Source organism: Mustela erminea, chromosome 4 (assembly GCF_009829155.1).
Source record: "Mustela erminea isolate mMusErm1 chromosome 4, mMusErm1.Pri, whole genome shotgun sequence".
Taxonomy (NCBI): domain Eukaryota; kingdom Metazoa; phylum Chordata; class Mammalia; order Carnivora; family Mustelidae; genus Mustela; species Mustela erminea.
Genome location: NC_045617.1, coordinates 109,828,743 through 109,838,349, shown reverse-complemented (window position 1 = coordinate 109,838,349; position 9,607 = coordinate 109,828,743). Strand labels below are relative to the sequence as shown.

The 9,607-nt window shown below is 34.2% G+C and overlaps 1 long non-coding RNA gene across 1 annotated transcript; it reads left to right on the top strand.

Annotated features, from left to right (window-relative positions):
- The first annotated feature begins 479 nt into the window (after nucleotides 1–479).
- Nucleotides 480–8,782, top strand: LOC116587824. Its single transcript, XR_004284659.1, has 3 exons — nucleotides 480–490; nucleotides 4,508–4,510; nucleotides 8,709–8,782. It is a non-coding gene; the product is annotated as an uncharacterized LOC116587824 (long non-coding RNA).
- Nucleotides 8,783–9,607: the final 825 nt, after the last annotated feature.

Sequence of the window (9,607 nt, the reverse complement as noted above, 5' to 3'; positions counted from 1 at the left end):
TGCTTTTTCTCTGTTGTAGTCCTTCCCACACTTCAACAATCAGCTTGGCTCTTGTTTCTTGAAGAAATAGACTATCAATCAATCCAGTCCATATAAGGACCACAGAACTATAGAATTATTAAATTCTAGAAATGGAAAGAAGGTTCAGGAACACCTCACAATCATCCTGTTATTAGATAGATATGAAAACAAAACCCAAGTATGAGTTGAACTCATCTAGTTAGTGGAAAGCTATCCATTCATCTTCTATAATTTCTGATGACTTCTATTAATTAACTAGTAAGAGAGACTACATAGTCTACTAAGGCACTAGACACAAATTTTTGCTTGAAAATCAAATCTGCTAACTATTGGTTTTGTGATTTTAAGAATGTTAGCTTTAGATATTTTTATCTTTAAAATGGCAACAATAATAAATATTCTCAAATATTTTTGTAAGGACTTAATAAGAAAATGAAAGTGATTTCTCTGTCTCATTGCTTTGCACATAGTGTTCAGTAAATGTATGTAACTGATCACTTAATTGGTACATGTTTATTTTTCCCAACTTGTGTATACTTTTCTAAGGCCTGAGTAGTAGTACTTTTACTTTTTTCATTTTATTACTCTCGTTAACTAACCCAGTAATTATATATTAAGGACTTAGTATGTATTTTTTTAATGGATTTAACTTTTCCTTTATGTTTCATCTTTCAATTCTCTTACTCAAAGTCTGTTCATAAAGGACATAGAGAATATGAATGCTTACAAGAGGGCTACCCTTATCAGCTGAGAACACATATTAAAGAAGACAACTGAAAAAAAATCAGAAATTTATTACTATGTCAATTATATATATGTATGTGTATATATATATGTATACACACACACACACACACACACACACACACACACACACACACCCCAGACATCCATTTACCAATATTGGACATGAATTTGAAACACTCTTATATGAAATAATACCTGTTGTCTATTCCCATTAAAATTAATCCAAGAAAAAGTAGACTTTATAATATTGGGGAGAATTTTTCATGGATCTGGTATTGTTAAGCATTGGAGAGTTTTGTGAAATTACATTTTATAAACATTTTTCTTAAAATTTTTAAAGGGAACAGTTTCTGAATGTTTTATAACTCTTTAGTAGCAGGGCTCTTGTACAACTAGACTAACATTCTTCATGGATTAAATCAGTTTTGTGACATTGTGGTAATGTGGGCAAAGGTACCACAAAAGATGTGATGACCTCATCATACAGAATTTCTGTGACTAACTAATTGTTCTGGTACATCAAATGTCATAAAGGTGGATTTGAGCATGGAATGAGTCATATGAGCACTCAATATTCATGTAATCTCTGATTCCAAAACTCAGTATCAAAAATCAAGGTACAGAAAATTAAAATATTAATTTGTCTGTTAGAAACACTTGAAAATAGCTATAATTTTGTGTTCAAAAGTTACATCAGTGTATCACAAATATAAATAAAAAGTAAGTTCCAAAATCAATAAGTAAAATGTTTGGTATTATTCTATGCTTCTATGAGCACAAATAGTACATAATATTTTAATATATGGTACTAAAACTGAACTTGGGATTGCAGACACATTGGTATATTTTCTTTAAATGTAGACACTGACTACAGTAAAATTTCCACAATGCAAACCAAGGGTCCAGCCAAAAAGGGAAAAAAAAAAGTTTGAATATTTTTTCATGATGTCATAGATGGGAAAACACACTTTCAAGCTTAAGGTATACTTCATTGCCTTCCTTCCAAGCATTCTGCCATTTGATACCAGCTGAACTTTCCCCGAAGGTTAATTAAGAAGACATGAGAAATATTTTTAAAGATATGAAGTTCATCATAACCTTTGTAAACAATAATAGATGCAAGATGATTTAAAGCAAATATATTTAAATAGTCAAATGTTATTTTTTATTGGAATATTTTCATCCTGTGCCCATTGTCAAATTACATCTATTTAGTGAAATGTTATGCAAATTTATGGATATCCAGGCTGTGAAAGTCTTTTGTAATATGTTTTCAGAGATTCCAAATATTCTAGATAGCCCCCTTTGCATTTACTTATACAGTGGTGACAGAATTGTCAGTAAAGATGTATGTCTTTAATGAGAAAATGATCACAGTCTCACAAGGAAACTAGAAAGAAGAGACTTAACCCTCATAATCCATTAAATCAAGACATCCTTTCTCACACCAAACACCTTGCTATAAACTATCTCCTCACCACTATTTCCTGGAAAGAATACTTGCTCTTCATCACTATCAAGAGCCTCTTCACTATTTATAGTGTTTAAGTCCCTGCCCCCAGCACTAACATTCATGTCTCCAGGCTTTACTAACCTGGTTCCTTTAGCCTTTTCTCCGAGGGCCCATTTCTCCAGCTGTTAATCATTTTTATTACTCCTCTTTGGTTTCTTTCCAAATTCTCTTTATCATGACTCAGTTAAGGGATGTCAAATGAAACCCACTATTCTAATAAATATTTGACCAGTGTTGGAGTCAAGAAGAAAATGTCCTTTGTGATTTATACAGACACTACTCGCCTAAAGTCTCCTTAGCTAAGGATTAAGGATAGGGGAACTTTGAATTCTTGAGGTCTGGTTCTAAAATGACAAAATCCGGCTACTGTAACTGTGGGAAGAGTTGGAATGGGGAAACTGATTCAAATTATATAGAAGGCAGTGTGTTGTGAGTAAAAGGCAGAAAGCAAATGCCAACACAATGCCCTAAGGACAGACTTAAAAGTAAAATGAGAGACTAAGTAGCAAGAACCAAGAAGAAACTGGAATAATGCAATGGGAGAGAGATTGTAGATGAAGTGATCAGTTCTTTGATGAATGCAATGAATGAAGTTGAAGTACCTCTGATTCACCATTATCTCTCAGTTGCTGTTTATGCAGGGTCAGGGCTAAGGGAATCCAATGTATATTTAAGGCAGCTATTATTTCTGTTGTAGCTTCAGAATACATGGCCATTTTATCTGCTATTAAAAAATATTTAAAGTTAATTTCTTTATAATTATTCCATAAAATGCATGGTAAAATTTTGACCCATGTAAGGCAAATCCTCTGTCTCCAGAATCTCTCCTAAAGAACTATTCATTCTGAGATTTTACCAAAGTAAAGATGTTACTTTACCAATTTGAGACAACTAAAATGGTACTTCTATTCTTGCCTGTCGTATATAAACATAGGTTAGCAATTTTGTCTGTTTTATTCACTGTTGTATCTCCAGTGCCTGGAATATTGTGGCAGCTCAGTAAACATTGTGGCAGTTCAATGAATGGATGAACAGTATTCTCCTCTGGTTTCCTGCTTTGGTGAGTGGTGATGTTATATCCACATTAAGAATGAACACTCTTTCTTGACAGCTGTTTCCTGTACTTCCTTCTTCTCATCCAGTCCTTCCCTGAGTCCAGAAGGTCAAATTTCCACTCTGACCCCTCCTTTCCCTTTCCTACATGTTTGACTTATTTTATATCTTTTTTACTACTCACCTGATTTGCGGAAATTGGTTAGAACTCCCCCTTTCTTGCTGCAGACAATTTTCCAAAATACTGTCAGAATAATCAGCATAGCCTTTCTAAAACACAAGCCTGATTGTGACACATCCCAACTTCAACAATTTCATTTTTGATACTGAGAAAAGCTATGTTTTTGTTTTTGTTTTCCTTGCTACAGCCTCCTTGCTATGTCTACAAGTGATTTTTCCTGTTCTTTTCTCAGCTGGTCCTATTTTATCATCCGATATGATATACTCACATAGAAAACTTTGCAGTCACTATACATCATTAAGCTTTTGTACATACTCTTTTATCTATCTAAAATCCCAATACTTATTCCCTTTATTTCTTCAACTTCTATTCAATTAACATCTTTATGTTTTTCTCAGCAGCAGTTAACTCTGGTGACCACACGTCTCTGCTCAGAAATTTTTATTCATTTGGATTTCCAAGAATTTACATTCTCTGGCACCTTCTCATTCTCTAATAATGGCTTTTTTTGAGTGTCCTTTTGTCATTCCACCTATTCTAATATTTCATCTATGAAAACATTAGATACTCATGGGTGTCAGAGCTCAAATCAGAACCTGATTTCATTTAGTCCTATATTCCCTTTGTAGCAGATCTAATCCAAAGCATGCCTTCCACTTCCTTTTTTGTATTTAAAAACAATTTTTTAAGCTCTGTTGAGATGTCCCTAAATTATCTCTGCTACTCACACATCATCCTGAGCTCTAAAATGTGTATTTATTTATTTATTTTAAAGATTTTATTTATTTATTTGACAGATAGAGAGAGAGATCACAAGTAGCCAGAAGGGCAGGCAGAGAGGGGGAAGCAGGCTCCTTGCTGAGCAGAGAGCCCTATGTGGGGCTCCATCCCAGGACCCTGAGATCATGACCTGAGCCGAAGGCAGAGGTTTAACCCACTGAGCCACCTAGGCGCCCCTAGAAATGTGTATTTAACTTGATCTCTCCTCCTAGATAGTTCTCATACACCTGAAACAAAACATATTTAAACATGTACTCAACCTGTTTTTTTCTCCACATTTTTTCTCTTTAAGAAATTCAATAACATCCTGTTAATCACTCATCCAGATACTCTTTCCTTCACTCTACTCCTCTAACTTCTGTCTGTCCCCATGGCCACTTCCCCATTTCAAAGCATTAATATTTCATTATCTTACCTAGAATTTCAATGCTACCTTCCCTAGAGCCAAAGTTATGTTATGAAAATACAACCCCACTTATGTCACATCATTTCTTAAATCCTTTTTATGTCTTTCCATTTCTCTTAGGTTAAAAGAAAAATGTGAACATGGCTTGTAGGACCTACCTCTCGCATTTAACCACTCAGATCCTGCCTCTGATGTGGTTTCTCCTCTCTGCATCTGGAATTTCCTTCAGTTCTTCACAATAGTAATAATACCATTAATTTGTGCTCTGTAGACCATTGCAGTTATTATTTATGCATGTTTCTTTCCCAAGCTGTAAGATTCTTAAGGTCAAGATACATCCTACATAGTATCTGGTATTTATTAAATGTTTGGCAAATATTTGTTGAATGGCTAAAAAATGAAAACCTAAGGTATTTAAAAGAAGGTGCATTATTAGTATTATGCCTAGAATTTTTATGCCTTAAGGACAGAATTTAAACATACTTTACTGTGAAAGGAGTATTTCTTGTATCAGAAAAAATGCTTGATTGATTTTCCATAGTGTTTAGCATCTACTATTATTATCTTCATTATTTTTATTACAATGTTTTCTGTATGCCTACTATTACATTAAGCCCTTTACAAATATTATTATTATTCATATATTTCCAGTGAGCTAGGTACTATTATTGACCTCATTTTATAAATGGTGAAACTAATATGCAATGAGGTTAAATACCCTTCATTAATATCAAATGTATATTAAATATTGAAACCAAGGCATGCATATTTCACTGTGGAGCTCCTGTTCAATCCCTCCACGATACTTTTACAAACACAGGATTTCTTTTGCTTACATTTATCAGTTAACATTCTCTCCTTTTTCTTCTGCTGTGACAGTGAATAATTTAGGATATATTGTCTTACTGCTCTGCCTCTGCCCCAATTTAACTTTTATGTGAAAGCTTATTTTCTTATTTGTGGTTGGAAATAACTCCACTTTCTTATTTTTCTTTTTCTTTTTTTTTTTTTTTTAATTTTGTATCCTTGTCCCTCTCTTCCTGTTTTCCTCCCTTCCTCTCTTCCTTTCATCTTTCCTTTCCCTCATTTATCAGATTTTTAATACTTATTGCTGGGTACTTCACTAAGCCCTGGGCTGAAAAATATATTTAAAAAAATAATAAATGTTTTAAGCTAGCTTCCCCTTCTACAACTACTCCTCAAGCTCCACATTTACTATTCAAAATTCTTGGTAATTTTAATTAAAATCTCATGTCTTTTTTTTCCACCTATATAATTTTTTAAAAAGATTTTATCTATTTATTTGACAGAGAGAGACACAGTAAGAGGAGGAACATGAGAAGGGGGAGTGGGCTTCCCACTGAGCAGGGAGCCCAATGTGAGGCTTGAATCCAGGACCCTGAGATCATGACCTAAACTGAAGGCAGACACTTAAAGACTGAACCACCTATGTGCTCCTTTTGTTTTAATTAATGTATAAAATATTATTTGTTTAGGGATACAGTCTGTGATTCATCAGTCTTATACAACACCTAGAACTCACCACAATACATACCCTCCCTAAAGTCCATCACCTGCTACCCTATTGCCCAACCACCTCCCCACCAACAATCCCATTTGTTTCCTAAGATTAAAAGTCTCTTAGAGTTTGTCTCCCTTTCGGGTATTGTCTTGTTTAATTTTTTCCTCTCTTACCCTGTGATCTTCTGTCTTATTTCTCAAATTCCACATATCAGTGAGATAATACGATAATTGTCTTTTTCTGGTTACTTATTTTGCAGAGTGTAATACCCTCTTGTTCCATCTATGTTGTTGCAAATAGTAAGATTTCATTTTTTGATAGCTGCAAAATATTCCATTTTGTATATACATACCACCTCTTCTTTATTCATTCATCTGACAATGGACATTGGGGTTCTTTCCATAGTTTTGCTATTATGGAGATTGCTGCTATAAACACTGGGGTGCTGATGCCCCTTTAGATTACTAAATTTTTATCTTTGGGGTAAATACCCAGTAGTGCAATTGCTGAGTTGTAGAGGAGTTCTATTTTCAAATTTTGAGAACCCTCCATGCTGTTTTCTAGAGTGGCTGTACCAACTTGCGTTCCCACCAACAGTGTAGGAGGGTTCTCCTTCCTCTGCAACCTCACCAACATCTGTCATTTTCTGATTTATTAATTTTAGTCATTCTGATGGGTGTGAGGTGGTATCTTATTGTGGTTTTGACTTATATTTCCCTGATACAGAGTCATGTTAAGCACTTTTTCATGTGTCTGTTGGCTATTTGGCTGTCTTCTTTGCAGAAATGTTTGTTCATGTCTTCTGCCAGTTTCTTGATTGGTTATTTGTTCTTTAGGTGTTGAGTTTGATAAGTTCTTAATAGATTTGGGACACTAGCTCTTTATCTGACATATCATTTGCAAATATCTCCTCCCATTCTGTCAGTTGTTTTTTTGGTTTTCTTGACTGTTTTCTTTGTTGTGCAAACTTTTTATCTTCATGAAGTCCCAAATTGGTGTTTTTTTGGTTTTGTTTTGTTTTTTCCTTTGCTTCCTTTGCCTTTGGAGACATGTCTAGCAAGAAGTCATTGAAGCCAAGGTCAAAGAGGTTGCTGTCTATGTTCTGCTTAAGGATTTTGATGTATACCTTTCTCACATTTTGGTCTTTCATCCATTTTGAGTCTTTTTATGTATGGTGTAAGGAAATGGTCCAGTGTCATTCATTGTCAACCCCATTTGTTGAAGAGACTATCTTTTTTTCCATTGGACATTCTTTCCTGTTTTGTCAAAGATTCATTGACCATTAAGCTGAGGGTCTTGTTCTGGGTTCTCTATTCTGTTCCATTGTTCTATGTGTTTCTTTTTATGCCAGTGCCATACTGTCTTGATGATTACAGCTTTGTAATAGACCTTAAAAGTCTGGAATTGTGATGCCACCAGCTTTAGTTTTCTTTTTCAACATTCTTTTGGTTATTCAGTGTCTTTTCTGGTTACATACAAATTTTAGGATTATTTGTTCCAGTTCTGTGAAAAAAGTTGGTATTTTAATAGGTACTGCTTTGAATGTGTAGAATGCTCTAGGTGCCATAGACATTTTAACAATATTTGTTCTTCCCATCTATAAACATGGAATATTTTTCCCATTTCTTTGTGTCTTCCTCAATTTGTTTCATGAGTGTTCTAAGTTTTCTGAGCACATATCCTTTGCCTCTTTGGTTAGATTTATTCCTAGGTATCTTATGGTTTATCCTTATGGTATATAGAAATACAGCTGATTTATGTGCTCATTTAAGGCAGAAAAAAGAATTAATGATATAGAAAATCAAAAGATGAAGAAGAAAGAAGCTGAGAAAAAGAGAGATAAACAATATTATGTCATAAAGGGAGAATTTGAGAGATAAGTGATACCATAAGGCTAAATAATATTAGCATAATTGGGATTCCAGAAGAAGAGGAAAGAAAGGGACAGAAAGTATATTGGTGCAAATTATAGCAGAGAACTTCCCTAATTTGGGGAAGGAAACAGGCATCAAAATATAGGAGGCACAGAGAATTACCCTCAATATCAATAAAAATAGGTCAACACTCCCTCATCTAATAGTAAAACTTATAAATCTCAGAGACAAAGTGAAAATCCTGAAAGCAGTTTGGGAAAGAGTTGTGTCACCAACAAGGGTAGAAACATTAGATTGGCAGCAGTCCTGTCCATTGAGACCTAGCAGGCCAGAAAGGACTGGCATGATGTAAATATGCAGCCAAGAGTATTAAATAAGAAAAAAAAATATTTAGCCGAGAATACTTTATCCAGCTAGGATATCATTCAAAATAGAAAAAGTGATAAAAAGCTTCCAGGAGAAACAGAAACTAAAAGAATTTGTAATCACCAAATCAGACCTACAAGAAATATTAAAATTGATTCTTTAAGCAAAGAGAGAGCCCAAAAGTAACATAGACCAGAAAGGAACAGGAAGAGCATATAGTAACAATGACCTTACAGGCACTATAGTGACATTAAATTCATATCCTTCAATAGTTATCCTGAATGTAAATGGGCTAAATGCCCCAATCAAAAGACATAGGATTGGATTAAAAAAAAGCAAGACCCATTTTAGACCCAAAGAAACTCATTTTAGACCCAAAGACACTCCCAGATTTAAAGTGAGGGGGTAGAAATCCATTTACCATGCTAATGAACATAAAAAAGAGAGAGAGAGAGAGAGAGAGAGAGAAGGAAAAAAAAAAAACAAAGCTGCGGTGGCAATCTTATTGTCAGACAAATTAGATTTTAAACCAAAGACTGTAATAAGAGGTGAGGAAGGACACTATATTATAATTAAAGTTCTATCAAACAAAAATATCTAACCATTTTAAATATTTATACCCCTAACATGTGAGCAGCTAATTATATAAGCCAATTAATAACAAAATCAAATAAACACATCAAAAATAATACAGTTATAATAGCAGGGGACTGTAACACCCCATTCATTGCAATGGACAGACCATCTAAGCAGAAGATCAAAAGGAAGTAAGGGCTTTGAATGACACACTGAACCAGCTGGACTTCACAGATATATTCAGAACATTTCATCCCAAAGCAACAGAATACATATACTTCTCAAGTGTACATGCAACATTCTCCAGAATAGATCACATCCTGGGTGAAAAACCAGGTATCAACTGGTACCAAAAGATTCAGATCATTCCCTGCATATTTTTGGACCACAATGCTTTGAAACTGGAATAAATCACAAGAGGAAAGTTGAAAAGAACTCAAATACATGCAAGCTAAAGAGCATCCTATTAAAGAATGAATGGGCCAACCAGAAAATCAATAAAGAATTGAAAAAAAAATTCATGGAAACAAATGAAAGTGAAAACATTAGTGTTTAAAATCTTTGGGAG